The sequence below is a fragment of the Polyodon spathula genome, chromosome 3, assembly GCF_017654505.1.
Source record: "Polyodon spathula isolate WHYD16114869_AA chromosome 3, ASM1765450v1, whole genome shotgun sequence".
Lineage (NCBI taxonomy): Eukaryota > Metazoa > Chordata > Actinopteri > Acipenseriformes > Polyodontidae > Polyodon > Polyodon spathula.
This window is the reverse complement of record NC_054536.1, coordinates 46578985-46595331: the sequence shown is the minus strand read 5'-3', so window position 1 is coordinate 46595331 and position 16347 is coordinate 46578985. Positions and strand designations below refer to the sequence as shown.

At 38.1% G+C, this 16347-nt stretch overlaps 1 protein-coding gene across 1 annotated transcript in view; it reads right to left on the bottom strand.

Annotated features, from left to right (window-relative positions):
- The window catches only part of fam49bb (family with sequence similarity 49 member Bb), a 54840-nt gene extending 38858 nt beyond the window's left edge, over nucleotides 1–15982 (bottom strand). Inside the window, exon 1 of the mRNA XM_041245322.1 lies at nucleotides 15835–15982. The gene's annotated coding sequence lies outside the window, so the exon portion shown is untranslated. The remainder of the gene's footprint in view (nucleotides 1–15834) is intronic.
- Nucleotides 15983–16347: the final 365 nt, after the last annotated feature.

Here is a 16347-nt window from a genome sequence, read left to right as displayed (position 1 = left end):
AAAACTGCAAAGCAGCAGAGTGCAGCAGCTCAACCTAGATTCAGTGCTGCACCCAGTGACACACACAAGAGAAAACAATGCCAGGTAGCTAAATGCAAAGAAAGTAAAACTTCTGATATCTGTGAAAGAGCAGTATGTGCTAAATGCACAGGAAGTTGAAAAGCGTTACATCTGTGTAGATTGTGCTTAGGGTGCTACTTTGAAGTCCATTTCCCTGAAAGTGCATTTTCTTTTTTATGTCACTTTTATGTCACTTTTTAAAAAACTAATTTGCTTTTACAGTGTTGTATGTACAGTACATATACCTGTTTACGCAGTAGTTTCTTTTGAAATGTTTTGAAATGTTTATTTGCTTAATGCTTGACAAGGTGGCCCCAATTGCTTCTCCAAGATTCACACAATTGTTGCTTCTAACTTGGCTTCTAGTTTGATCGTGCCACTTTACATTGAAATGCTCATTTCCTTATCAGCTGGGTTGTAACCAGAATAAAGATGCTGAGACACATCTGCCAAGGAAAGTGCTCAACACAGACTGAAGTGTTCTTGGTTATCCTTACGAGCACTACTACAGAGAGAAAGACAGACAGGAAATGGGAGAGGCGTCATCACAGGCATAGACAAGTATGCTTTGGGAAGACACACAGACAACATGCAGGTAAGGCACAGGTAGATCAGGGCACACATGGACAGACATTTAGCCCATACATACAAGAATACGTGAAACAGCATGAAGCAACATGTATCCAACAATGAAGATGATGAACAAGACCAATAATGGCAACCAGTGCAAGAGATAATGAGACTGCAAGGCATTTCAGATCCACGGCTGGGGTGTTGAAGCATTTTTTTCGGTTGTGCATTGTCAATGTTTTTTTGTTGCAGATGTGAATCCACTTGAAGTTATACAAACAGCATTTAATGTAAAGTGGAGCAATCAAAAAAAGAAGCCAAGTTAGAAGCAACTATGTGAATGTTGGGCCCCAGCAGCTTTCCAATTGTGCCTATTTGCTAGATGTTTGACCAGGTCTCCCCAGTTGCTTCTCCTAACTTGGGCTTTTGTGTTTGATATCACCCCTTTAAAAACAGCTGTTGCGTTTTTCTAACTTTTTTTTTTTTTTTTACATTGACAATGTAAAAATCTTTTTTTAGTTAATCAAATAATGAATAAAGCAAGGGAAAGATATTAGAGAATGTGTATAGCAAAAAGACAAACAGACAAGAGATTAATAAGTAGAGTAATATAACAAAAATGAGAAAGGATTTTAAAGTAAAATAATAATAGAAGGGACTTTTGGACAGTATTTAAAGTGTAAACACTATTCTTTAGTTGCAAAAGTACACCAGTGGTCAACGTTTTGGGTTTTATATATATATCTATTAATATATATATATATATATATATATATTATATATATATATATATATATAACGTATTGCTACATTAAAATACATTGATATTTACATAGGTACAAAACTACAATGTTATGAATGGTTAAAAAGGAACATATGCATGTCAGTGCTAAAGGGTAGTATACTAACACATTTTAATGCTGAAAAAACATTATTCTCCTTGTTACAGAGGTGTTATGAACTTAGGCCAATGTAAAGCATTTGTACAACATTAGAGCTCTTCATAAAAGGCCATATACATGTCCTCTGCATTTCTTGGCCATGGTTTGACTTCAATGAGTGCATCATTTGCATGCACCCATTTTCCAGTAGCACCCACAGCAAGAAGAGACACAGTGTCCTGACGTAACACCCTGTTCTTGGTGTATGAAAGTGGTACTCAACCTGCAGCCCACGGGCCAAATACGGCAAGGCTTCCTGTGCAGCCCGCCAGCTCATCTTAAAAATTAACAAAAAATAAAACATTGCTATGATAATAAATTATTCAGGTCTCCTCTAAGCAATTTACAAACAGTATAATGTGCTGCCTATCAATTTGCTCTATCACTTGTCTATTGGATCTTATGCACCTTCATCAGACAGTACTTTCAACTAGGACACTACCCATTTTTTAATTATTAGTGTGATTGAAATAGAGCCAAAAATGACTGCAAGCAGGAGTAAATGTTGCAAAGTCAATTTTGATTCTGTACAGGACAAAGCAACAGCTGATTCTCTTTGGGTAATGTGGGCACTAGCTAAAAAGAAAAAGCCTTTCCTGGACTCTAAGCTTGTGAAGAAGTGCACGTTGGAATCACTGGACAAGCTGTTGGCCAGATAAAAAAGCAAAGACTACATTCTGAACCGCGTGAAGCAAGTTCCACTGTCTGATTCCACAACGCATGAAGAGTGGAGATTATTGGCGAGCACTGTCTGTCAGCACTTCTTTCCGAATTGAAAAATACCAATTGCATGTCTCTTGCAGTTGATGAATCGTGTGATTTTACTGACACTGCCCAGCTATCGTTGTTTGTTAGATGGTGAAATCGTCAAGGAAGAATTGTTGTGCATAATACCATTAGAAATCTACACTACAGGAGAGATTGATTTTGAAAAAAAGGCTTTTTTGATCAGCATGGATTAGATCTGCAGAAAGTAAACCTGCTTGTTATAGATGGAGTCCCGTCCATGACAGGGAAAGAGAAAGGCTTTGCTTCCCATTTGGCAGCAATACCCCCTTCATTAAACACTCTTTACCAAACTGTCTTATTTATATTTATATTTTTAATCCGGGTCTGGTGGCCAAAAGAATAAGCGCTGGCAATACACAAAACACGGTCACCAGTCCTGGGTGCGTGCAGTAGTGCTTGTGGTGGGTGATAACAGGTTATTTGTGACTGTGATGTAGTGCTGTTCCAGCATTGTGCTGGCCCAAGGCGAGAGCTCTGGATACGTGTTAGCCATCTGGTGGTTTACAGAGACAATTACTAATAAACACAAACAAACAAAACACTCATAAATATTCTTTTTAACAGTTTTCACTGCGTCTCTCACTCATGTTCCTTCTAGTTTCAAAGCAAAAACAAAGTGAAGGAGTAGATTGCGAATCTCTATCCCCTTTTATGCTGTCATGGATGACCCCTTGGTAAACAAGTGCAGCTGTCTCTACAATCTGCAGCTGCTACATCATTTCCCTTCTGGGTCAAATGTTCTGGCAACAGAGTATCGCCTTCTTCCAGACTGACCGACTTTCTGACCCTGGGAAAGAGTCAAAGGACTATACTTTTGCTGCTTAGCGCCCTCACAGGCTGTCACAAAATATATTTCTGTCACAAATGGACACTGCTTAAGGATGTAACTCTGGAAAGTGCAACGAAACTGTGTCTATAGGAGGAAACGGAGTTACCAAGATCCATCATAACTGTTTTTAGAGTCATACCCTGGCATTTGTGAATAGTGATCGCATGATCACCAACGACTGGGAACTGCTCTGTCCATAATTTCAGACTTTGAGACATTCAAAGGTATGGGTGACTCCATTTTTAAATTTGATGGTTATGGTTTTGACCATACTTGTGTTTTCCAGATAGTAGGAAACAACTTGAAGCTTCCCTATTCCCCCACTGATGAGACGAGTGGCAATGTCAATGTTCTTGCGAAGTACCAGTTTGCAGCCTATTTTGACTCATATGGTAGTTTCCAGTCCAGCTGAACGCCTGCTGTCAGCTTTGTAATTCATTTTTTCAGCACATTTCTCTGAAAGTTACGATGGCAGTCCACAATCCATAAGATGAATGTTCTCTCAAGCACAGCAGTCTGGATCTGGTTACAGGCATCTGCAGTAGGCATGATACAGGTTGAACTTGCATCTTTGTCATCTAAGTTTTTCATGTATTTGATCATTTGTTTTTTGTAGCTGGAAATATCTCCTCTTTCCATAGGTATCAAGCGTAAAGTCAACAATCTGTGATTAGCTTGGTTGGTGGCTCTGAGTCAGGCACGGTTAAGAAGGTTACCAAAAATTCTGTCCTGTTTCTGGCGCATATTAAGTGTGAGTTCATCATACGCAAACAAATTCCACAGATCCCATGGAGCCACAGTTTGTGCAATTCCTCTTGAGTAATTGGCACATAAGGTAGATTCTCACGCACATGTGGAAGCTGTAGCAAATCCCCCAGAAATAAGATTTTGGTTTTTCCAAACCAGCCATCATCTGTGTTAGCAGTCTGGAAAATCTCACACAGACAAAGATAGATGTACAATAAGGTGATATTGGAAATCACGGACACCTCATCAATACCGAGGAGGGTCTGTATGAAGGCATTGCAGTATCTCATCAGAGAGGTTACGATACAGCTGTGCTTTTCCATGCTCCACTGTTAGCATTATTAGTCTGTGAATGGTCAACCCATTGATATTGTAAACTGCAACTCCAGTGGGTGCTGTGATTGCCACTTCTTTTCCCAGGCTTTGTTTCACCCATGCTGTGACAGCTTGAATGAGAAAAGTCTTCCCTCTGCTTCCAGTGCCACTCAAAAACATGCAGAGGATGGGGGTGTTTGTTTCAGTTTATTATTGCAAAGTTTTGGCAATGTGGTCAAACACTCCCTGCTGATCTTTATTAAAGTGCTTGAGCATGTCTACTACATTTTGTAGAAGAGGTTGTGCCACCACATCTCTGAATTCAGCCACTGTCTCTGCAGCCCGCAGAGGACCAAAGTGAACTTGATTTTCAGGACCTTCTGTTTCAAGCTCCTTGTCCTCTTCAGCCTATATTTCCTTTTCTTTTTGCTCTACTAGATGGGTTAAATCCTTGTGAGCTGCAGCTATTTGCTGTAGTTGGTCATGATAGGCATTAGCCTTCAATGCTAGAAGGGATAGCCTTCCACTTAGGAATAGGACACTTCAGGAAGGTCTGTTCTGTCTTTCCATGGCTTGAAAAGTAGGAGGATAGCATAGAAGTAGTTCTCTGGGTAGTTTCTCAGTCTTGTACACTGTAATGGTAATGACTGATTAAGTAGGGCGTGCTTCTCTTTTTGATGTATCCCAAGAGAAACATTTTACGCTTCTCTGTCACCACATTATGTCATGCAATTAAATCCTAGAAGCTTATGGCTTGCAGATCCTCTGGATGTTTTGGGTAGTATGAGTCAATCCAGGAAGGAAAATAGATGCCGGTTGAGTCAGGATTTTCTTTTGCTAGCATGTCAATGTGTTCATTGGATTTCAGCCGGTGGCTAGAAACCTTTGATACATCAATCCACTTGATGGTTGTCTGCGAATCTGTGCCATAGAGAGGTAAGCCTAGGAGATGGTCTGCTGCTTCAAGTGCACCACATTCTCTGTTGGACTACCTGCAGAGTGCAATATTTCAGTCTGCTGGCCAGAGACTTGTTTGAGTTGATGCCAAACGCAAAACTCTTCTCAGGGTTTGAGGTATTTTGTAATGTAGCCGTTGAGGGCTGCAGATTGTTCACCTGTGAACTGAATATCCATATTGCCTTTCTAATCTAGCAAAATAGCTGGATTGTAGTAATTGGTTCTGACTTCTGCACTACTTGTTGCATTTATGTTGCTGCCATTTCAAGACATGGTCTCTGAGTATAGGCGCTATCAGATAATTTGGAATGGTACCATTGACATGTTGATTAACCCTTCGCGGTCCTATGTCGGACCAGGTCCAACATTATAATTTTGTCTTTCCAGTCCAATGTCGGACCCTGTCTGAAATCATCAAAAAGACGTAAAGCACAGGTCTCTAGTGTTTTTTCCTCTGGAAAAAGCAGAGAAAACCTTTGAGTGAGACCGATAGGAGCTGCACCCAGCGCTCAAAAAATATCAAGGGCATTTGCAGAGATTTTTAGTAATAAAATAATGACTTGGATCACATTACTGAGGAGTTGGTGATAAAGCGAGTGATCAGGAGAGGATTTATCAGTATGCACGTCTATAAAGAGGTATGTGAAAAATACAGCGAACAAGGGGTGGGGCTTGGCTGGAGATGCAGTAATGAGTGTCATTTTGCAATTCAGTGCCTTTTAAACCTGTTTTACTCTGAAATTTTTTTTTTACAGCCTGTGCAAAATAAATTGGACCTGACGCACCTGAAAAGCGCTGAATAAATGGACCGTTAAGGGTTATTGTACTGTGCATCTTCCACCCAAATAATTATGTGACAATGTTGCATTCCACGACTCTGGTACTCTCTACGCCAAAAGTAAAGTGTAACTTTCCCCAGAGGGCCATAAGGGGATGCAATAAAATTCAAGATTGCAAGAAACTTGTTGTGCATGAACCAAGATGCACTGACAGGATCTTGTGCGACGAGTTCACTGATGGGCATGTTTGCAAACCCTGGTCCATCCACCTCCTTTATGTATTGTCCCAGGTCAGCCCAGGTCCCTCTGTTAATCTGGCAAAGATTACATAAGAAAGTTTACAAACGATTTGGCCCATCTTGCTTTTTTGGTTGTTAGTAGCTTATTATGTATTGTGTAATTGTGGTAAATGACAGCCTCTTCATCCGGTTGAACGTTACGCAGCAAATGTTCTTTGGGGTGAGGTTGTTCTTTGGTTGTTTCCTCCACTTTGATTTCATCATCATCTTCTTCTTCATTGTTGTGATTAGTAAGCAAGTTGACAGAGTTTTGTGGCAAGATGATGTCTTTTTAGAAATGATTGATTTCCTTCAACTACCGTAAAGTATTATACACTTTATTGACATCCACAATATCTTCCCAAACAGTTTTGGACTTTATTGGTGCATTGCATACCAGGATGTGGCGTTCCAAGTTATCTGGCAAGGCTTGTTTTGGTGGGGGCAGTTTGCTCAGTGTTTCCTGAAGATCTGGCTGTTTGTGAATATATGACATTTCCCTGTTGTTTGTTTAGTTGTTGGTCCCAATCCCAAACATAACAAACATAAACAACCAATCAACAGAACACACACACACACACACACACACACACACACACACACACACACACACACACACACACACACACACACACACACACACACACACACACACACACACACACACACACACACACACACACACACACACACACACACACACACACACCCCCTCAAGAAAGCTGAAACTAGGATGGAAGTTCACCTTTGAGCACGACAACCACCCAGAGCACACAGCCAAAGATACACCTCAGTGGCTAAGGAACAAAAAGGTAAATGTCCTTGAGTGGCCTACAGAGCCCCGACCTAAATCCAATCGAAAATTTGTGGCATGACTTCAAGATTGCTGTCCATCAGTATGTTTTTCTTTTTATTTATTTTGTATGTTTATTAAAAATTAGCGTGTCAGCGCTTTAAAACATCAAGTCTCTGTGTCTTGGGTCTGGTTTTAAAGGGGCAACAAACCACGGAGAGGGCAGCTCATTTTACATTTTATAATGTCCAGATTTGTGGCGCTGCATTTCTGCCATATAAAAATGTGAGAAACGTCATCCGTGTGCGTGTGTCCATCTGTCCATCTGTCCATCTGTCTGCAATTATTGTTCTTATAGTGCTACGGTTATACACCATACAGCGCTGTGAACACGGTTTATATTTTCTGAACTCTTAAGGATAGTTCACACACTAGTGCAAGGTGGTCCGTCAACCCTGTCGACTCACTCATATGTGTTCGTGGGTTGCTTCCCTATGAGATATTCGGATACAAATAAGCCCTGTATGAAACTAATTTGATACGAATCACATAAAAATTTTGAAATGTACGCATTTTTTTTTAGTACCAAACAATAACAATGAAAAAGCGTCTTCGAATTCAATTAGATAACTTCTCTGAGCACTTTGTCAGCTTTTTTTCTTTGCTGGTCATAGTTGGAGATTTTCTTTTTTTTTTTGGTATTCCTTTCTGAATGTACATTACATCTTTTCATCTGCAATCGACAAGAGGGGGAAAAACAGCTAGTTTATTTACTTATTATTATATATCTTTTTTAATACCATGTGAGCAGAGCATGCCTCTTTTGTCAGGAGTGGGGTAGCGGAGCATGAATCACAAGGAGTGGAGTGGAATGAAAGAAAGAGACGAGCAAAGAAAGAGCAGAGCAGAGCGGAGGATATTATTATGAGCGATGAGCAGAACTGTCACTGATTCGCTTCGCTCACATTCTCTGAACACAACATAGATGCTCACCGTTAAAATATATTGTCTTTTACACAGGATTTGCACATCACAGGAGAGTAGAAGTGAGTAAACTCTGTATCCCTTATATGAGAAGTGATTAAATGATTTATTAATTTATTTATAGATTTATAATATAAACATTAATTTATATTTATTTCTAAATATATGTATTCCTCTATGCATTTTTTAAATCATTTATTTCTACCTAATAAATTATTCCTTTTTTCTTTTTAATTAAACGAGGAACTACAATTTACCAGAGATCAGAGATTCAGACAAGGAAGCTACATGCCACTCTTGTTTACAATTGCACTCTATGGTATCTACCAAACAGGAAACTGGATATTTTCAAACAGGAAATAGAAAATTTCTAGGATCAAGCAGAACCTTCAGGTTTTCAGCAAATGCTGGTCAGGCATGGATGTAAGCTTAAAAAATTAATGCATTTCAACAACAGCGCAATGGCACAGCAGGCTAAGGCTGTGTGCTCTTCATGGACCTTATACTGCAAGTTCAAACAATGGTAATTTTTTTTTTTGTTTGAGATATGTGCTGTTTTAAAACATAAATACATTGTTTAATATAAATGTTGTGGATCTCGAACTGCTTGCGTTCCCTGGTTTATTTTGATGTTGACCTGCATGTGGAATCACATGTTTGGTAGATGTCCAGATATTTAGCTTTTCTGTCTGAAAAGTCGCTACACACTCTTAAAAATATTAAAAGTAAGAAACAGAAGAGGAAGAAGAAAAGAAGGAGAATAAAATTTTTTATCTTAGTTTGACGACTTATACTCATTGTTTATAATTGTGTATATATATATAATATATATATATATATATATATATATATATTATATATATAATATATATCATTGTTATGGTTAGGTTTTTTCTATTGTAATTCAATTTTTCAATTGTAATTCAACTGCTATCCCCTAGATGTCCCTGCAGCCACTCCACTCACAATTAAGAAATCAACATATTACGCTTTGACCAATTAGAAAAATAAAAGCTAATTATGACGAGTATAAATGTTAATTGAATAAACTGATACATTAAAAGAAATTGAGAGACCTAAACATGGAGTCAAAGACACAATAAAGACACAGTCAAAAAGCATTTCATTGAACGAAGCCACGCAACAATATCCAGCAGGTGTTCTGTATACCGATGGGTATAATTTATTTTGCACAACTTGCAATTTATCTTTGGACCACACTTGAAAGTCAACAACAGACTGACATTTACCATCAGAAAAACACAGAAAACGAAAGGCTGAGATCCAAAACGAGACGGCGTCCTACAGTAAAAAACGTAAGGGGAACGAAAATTAAGAACACCGACGAGATGTTTATTTTCGATTTGTCAGAGGCATTTATTTGTGCCAATATTCCCCTGGAAAAAAATGATAATCCCAAACTACGTGCATTTCTGAACAAACATAATAAATGCGGGAGCAATTCCTACAAACTGAAAGTAGTATTAGCAGTTAACGATACAGTTAATCTGCACTCTGTGAATTACTCATCAGTGACACAGGGCATTGTGAAATGTTTAAACGCATTTGAAGTTAATTTTAATAATGCGATTGGATTTGTCTCCGATAATGCCAGTTACAAGATCAAGGAATACAATGACATTCTTTGAAGTTGACTGCCGAATTCAATACATTTGACTTGTAATGCCCACATAATAGTCCTGCCAGCAATATCAGTGCAAATAATTTTCTGAAAGCAGACAAGCTGGTTGCAACCATTTAAAAAATTGTTTAAACATTGCCCAACTACGTTTTAATGACCATATGATAGAAGCAATCCAATAAGAAGGCTGTACTTTACCCATAAAGTTGCCACCTGAGCCATGCATAACACGATGTGGCACTTGGTATTCTGCTGCTGAATATCATTCCAAATACATCCCTTTTTACAGAGGCTTTGTGGAAATGGAAATGCACATTTCACCAAACACTGTAGTGTTAAAGGGCCTCCAGAAATTGCTTAAAGTGCAAAGTTTAAAATCTCACTATCCCTAATTACGGACCTTGCCAATGGTTTGAAAGCTGTGAAGTGAGAGTCGATCAAACATATAATAAAGTTGTAGAACTAATAAATACATACCGAACAATGGCACAAGAGGTACACAGCATAGATGCCGCAGTAAACAAACTATGTGTAAAAACCTTCCATGACGTTTCTGAAAAACTGACTAATTACTGCAACCCGGATCAATGCAACCATGTTTCTTACAACCAGCTCATAACTTTCTGATGGCAGTAAGGATACTCGACCCACAACAAGTGTGTAGTTTGGATCTGGAAACCCTCCCATTACATTCTATTCCAGGATTGGATGCTGACTGTAAATCAGAAATGGACAAATACCCACCATATGCAAAAGAAAACGGCAGTAGAATGACTTTGAATGGACTAAAGCTGGATACTTATTTCCCAATTTAACACAAAAGGCTAAAATATATTTGTCAATTGTTACCAATTCTGTAGATACTAAAATAAGTGTTTTTTCTTATGTCCACGTTTTTACAGAACAACGTCAATCTATGAAAGAAGGCAGGGTTAACCACCTGAAGATGTCTAACTTTAATAGCAACATTTAATGCATGGGACATTTTCTTTCATGAAACTGTAAGTGACACTGTGGCAAAGAAAAGCTCTGCCCTTTTTAAATTGGCAGGGATGGGGTTAATTTCCCCTACCTGCCTGGGTTTATTGTATTCAGGTGGCTGGGATTGATTAGTTGATTAGGTTAATTAACGATCAATCAGCGCCCAGCCACCTGACATAAAAGGAGGCCTCTGCTTCTCATTTGGGAGGAGGGAGCTGAGGAAGCAGGTTGGGGGTTGGGGGTTGGGGGTTGGGGGTTGGGGGTTGGGGGTTGGGGGTTTCCAGTGAAGGCATTGCCCAGCCTGGAAACCTTGTTTTTGTAAGTTTGTTTTTGTATTGTTTTTTTTTTTTGTTTAAATCCTTTTATTTTGCCATTGTGCACTTTTGTTTTGTGTTATTTATAATAAAATTAGTATTTTTTTTGGAACTGCAGACTGTCTCTGGGCCTCTATCCACTCGCCAGCCTGCCACAGACACTTAATGTGCTACTTAACGCAGTTGGGATTCAAGGAAACACATGTACATGGATTAGGGAGTGGTTAACATGTAGAAAACAGAAAGTATTGATTAGAGGAAAAACCTCAGAATGGAGTGTGGTAACCAGCGGTGTACCACAGGGATCAGTATTAGGTCCTCTGCTATTCCTAATCTACATTAATGATTTAGATTCTGGTATAGTAAGCAAACTTGTTAAATTTGCAGACGACACAAAAGTAGGAGGAGTGGCAAACACTGTTGCAGCAGCAAAGGTCTTTCAAAATGATCTAGACAAGATTCAGAACTGGGCAGACACATGGCAAATGACATTTAATAGAGAAAAGTGTAAGGTACTGCACGCAGGAAATAAAAATGTACATCATAAATATCATATGGGAGATATTGAAATTGGAGAAGGAATCTATGAAAAAGACCTAGGACTTTTTGTTGACTCAGAAATGTCTTCATCTAGACAATGTGGGGAAGCTATAAAAAAGGCTAACAAGATGCTCGTATACATTGTGAAAAGTGTTGAATTTAAATCAAGGGAAGTAATGTTAAAACTGTACAATGCACTAGTAAGACCTCATCTTGAATATTGTGTTCAGTTCTGGTCACCTCGCTATAAAAAAGATATTGCTGCTCTAGAAAGAGTGCAAAGAAGAGCGACCAGAATTATTCCGGGCTTAAAAGGCATGTCATATGCAGACAGGCTAAAAGAATTGAATCTGTTCAGTCTTGAACAAAGAAGACTACGTGGCGACCTAATTCAAGCATTCAAAATTCTAAAAGGTATTGACAGTGTCGACCCAAGGGACTTTTTCAGCCTGAAAAAAGAAACAAGGACCAGGGGTCACAAATGGAGTTTAGAAAAAGGGGCATTCAGAACAGAAAATAGGAGACACTTTTTTACACAGAGAATTGTGAGGGTCTGGAATCAACTCCCCAGTAATGTTGTTGAAGCTGACACCCTGGGATCCTTCAAGAAGCTGCTTGATGAGATTTTGGGGTCAATAAGCTACTAACAACCAAACGAGCAAGATGGGCCGAATGGCCTCCTCTCGTTTGTAAACTTTCTTATGTTCTTATGTTCTTACTTGCGAATAACCTTGCATTTAATTATTATTATTATGTTAGAGCACTGTTATGATTTCAGTATTTTATATAATTGTTCCTGGAATCAGTGCTTTCTTTTAATATTTTGTCAACAAATGTGTTCCTACTAGTAAACTGAAACATTTACATTATTTATTTACACATTCTAAGTAATAATATTGAATAAGACGTATTGGTAATAAAGCGATGCATGTCCAGAGCTGCTGCTGCCACCTAAGCAAAGGGCCAATGTGCGTTAACAGAATGATCAATAAGTGGGTTAATTAAGCAGTCTACATACCCACCTTGCGGTGGGAGGAATGAAGTGCAGCCTAAGAAAGCAGGTCGCGTAAAATGCAGGGCCCTACTCATTGTGTATAAGAGGTATTTATGTTTTGTTTTGTTTTTTTCACATTTGATGTAAGAAAGTTTCAGACTTTTGGTAATAGTACAGATGGTAATTCTAAGTGATTTAGTTTTGCAGCTGCAACATGGTGAAAACAGCAAGACGCTTGGAGTTGTACATAGTCTCTAGTTTCCAACAAGTTTTTCTAACTTGGAGATGGATACAGACAGAATCTCAGCATCTGTCATAAGTGAGCACACTCACCCTGAAATCTGGAGTTTCAGTCAGGCACCAGCAGTTAGAGACACATGAGAAGCCATTAGACTACTAGCAGCACTGGATACTGAGGTAAAATACAAAGACCAGCAGGTCAGATTACCACTTTTAGTAGTCCAAGATGAAGACCCAAACCTCCTGGGATGCAATTGGTTGTAGATAATAAAGCTCACTGGGGTGACATAAAGCACGTCCAGTTACCAAGAAGTCCTGCAGAATTATCCAGATGTGTTTAAAAAGGTGCAAGGCACACTTTGTGGAGTTATTTGTGAACTCAGGTTTCACCCAGTTTTCTTTAAGCCCAGGCCAGTACCATATGCAATGAAAGGTAAGATTGAAGAAGGGCTGAACAGGTTAAAACAGGCAGTGATTAATAAACCTGTACAATTTTCACACTAGGCAGCCCAAATTGTACCTGTACACAAAAGTACTATTCACATTTGCAGATTATAATTTGACTGCAAACCGGGCATCAAAGTTGGATGCATCAGCAACAGCGATTTGACAATTGACACATTTTTACAAGGAAAAGCCCATGTTGCTGTTTACCTGGATGACATCTGGTTACTGGAACCAGTGAAACAGAGCACTGTGACAATCTGGACCACATTTTGAAAAGACTGTCTAAAGCAAACTCAGCAAATGCACCTTCCAAACACCAAGTGTGTCCTACTTAGGGCACAAAACCACTGCTTTGGAGTTTCAAAATTAACTGTTATATAATGAATATATAACAATATTCAATAACGTTAAAAATAAATAAATAAATGATCAGTGATGTTAAACGGATCAGCTAGCGGGTATGCAAACAAAAAAAAAAAAAAAAAACGTTTTTCATAAACTCGTGTCTAGTTTATACAGATTACATTCCAAAGTACTGTAAACTGTTTGAAATAAATATTTTAGTAACACTCTTATAGTATATTAAACTTGCAAGGCTTGTTGCAATTGTTGTGTTTTCTTTTTCTTTTTCTCCTGACGCTATCAAGGCGTAAATACCCCTCGCATTCAATTGTTGTGCACAAGCTTTTACTGAACTGCAATGATAGTAAAATAATAACGTCACGGGAAGAGGAATGCACCAAAAACGTGTGGTACAATTATCAATATTTACTAGAACGATTATATTTTGTGTGCCAAATTAATCGATTGCTATTTTGAGGCTTAACTGACAGTCCTAGTGTGTACTTTCACTACAAAAATAAATAAAGACATAAACAATAAACTATGCAAATTTGCATACAACAGCTTGGGCTGACACATGGCAGATGCAATTTAATGTGAATAAATGCAATGTCTTACACATGGGTACAAAAACATTAGAGGCAAGTAGAGGATGAATAGTAACAAAATAGAGGTTATGTATGAAAAGGCGATGTATTGATTTATAAATGACAGCTATCCATAGTCCAGCCTGGGCATCATTTCTGTGTAAATGGTTTAAGCAAAGGAAAGTTTTTATTTTTTATTAGGCAAAACACTGGCAATGTTAAACACTGGCACTGTTGATTTTAAAACACTGACATTGCACGAGTTCATTCTTTATTCTGCCTTCAGTCCATGATCTTTTGTTACATTGCTGAACTCCATTCTCTAGTGCAGGGCTTCTCAAACTGGGTCCTGGGGACCCCCTGTGTCTGCTGGTTTTCATTCCAACTGAGCTCTCAATTACTTAACTAGACTCTTAATTGAACTGACAGTTTGCTTAATTAAACATTTTACTTGTTTTCAGCTCTAAACAGTTGAAGTTCAAGTTACTTATCAAATGTTATAGCCAATTTGAAATATGCAACTGTTCAAGAGCTGAAAACAAGTAAAAATGTCTAATTAAGACATTATGGGTCTAGTTAAGTAATTGAGAGCTCAGTTGGAATGAAAACCAGTAGCCACAGGGGGTCCTGCTCTAGTGTGAAAATGTGTGTGTGTGTGTGTGTGTGTGCGTGTGCGCGCGCGTGAGAGAGAGAGAGAGAGAGAGAGAGAGAGAGAGAGAGAGAGAGAGAGAGAGAGAGAGAGAGAGAGGTTAATACAAAATTCTGATCCTGACATTATATACTACATCATTAAATAATTAAGTAGTTAAATATACTAGAATATTTTATCATTGTTACGGATAAAGGAACGGTCATTCAAATAAAATCTGTTAGCTACAATCTATAAATAAAACAGTGGGGCCGTTTATACTATAAGGAAGTGTCAGGCTCTTCAGTTTTTAGGCGTTGATTTTTTTTTTTTCCTTGGACTGCAGTCTTTTGTGCATTGATCAGTTAGACAAATGGACACAGTTCATTATTTATGATTAATTATATGCGACCAGGTAATCTTAGGAAAAGACTGGAACTGTGAATCTTTGCTTTTTAAAGGGTATTGTACACCATTCTTGATTTACAGTCAGTCCTGCAGAGTGGAGGCCCTATAGTTTAGTTATATTAACAAAACAATGTTGTCTTTGACTTTCTACATGTCTGTAAATACTCAAAGGTTACCTTAGATTTAATTTTCATCACTTTCATAAGGCGTATTGCGCTCTTTTCACTGTGCAAAATGTCAGTGTTTTAATATCTAATGATCGTGCAATGATGCATTCATTTATCTCAAACTTCCATGCATGCATTTCCCAAACCATATTTAAATAATACCATTATGTTAAATATTAAAATAGACGTCGAAACATGAAAACATTGCTAGTATGAATTGTTGTGTCACTGCCAGTACAGTATCAAATTATGTTATAGGGTAGTCTACATCATAAACGGTAATACAAATAAAATAAAAGGCAAGTAAATAAGAAATCTAAATCCAGTGTTGTACCAAAAAGCAAAACTGGGTCCTCTAGTTTACCGTAGGTTTAGTGCAACGCATATCATACCTGTGAATCAAGATGGAAAACAGATAGTTTACAGAGATAACTACACACTATCCTTAACCAAGCCCTTATAAAACAAACATGCAGAAATGTAAAATAAAACAAAAACATACCTTGTAGTCAGGACCAAAGCAACTAACAGCAAGAGAATAAAATGTGGAAGGCAGTGTTCCGAGACACGGGCAGGTTTACAGAAATTCAGTTGCTTCGTTCGGCTGTCTGTAGTTTCCTGGTTGGCTAATTTCAAACGTCATGTTTACAGGTTCAGGCAAAGCTATGACAAACTGAGGCTAGAGATAACTATAAAAGGAATAGACACGTTCAGAGAGAGAGAGGAAGAGGAAAAGGTGTCACTCTTGAAAAGATAAACCGCCAATTTTTACATAAATGTAAATTAGATTAAATGAGGAAACAACTTGACATATTAAAGTTTGCAACAGACTGCCGCATTTACTGCATTTACTTGGTAATATATTATTTATATATATATATATATATATATATATATATATATATATATATATATATATATATACACTTTTTTTGAAAAAGCTTGAAAGTACACAATGAACTTTGGAGACCTACTTAGTGCTACTGTAACTTAAAAGTACTGGGTATTGTATGAA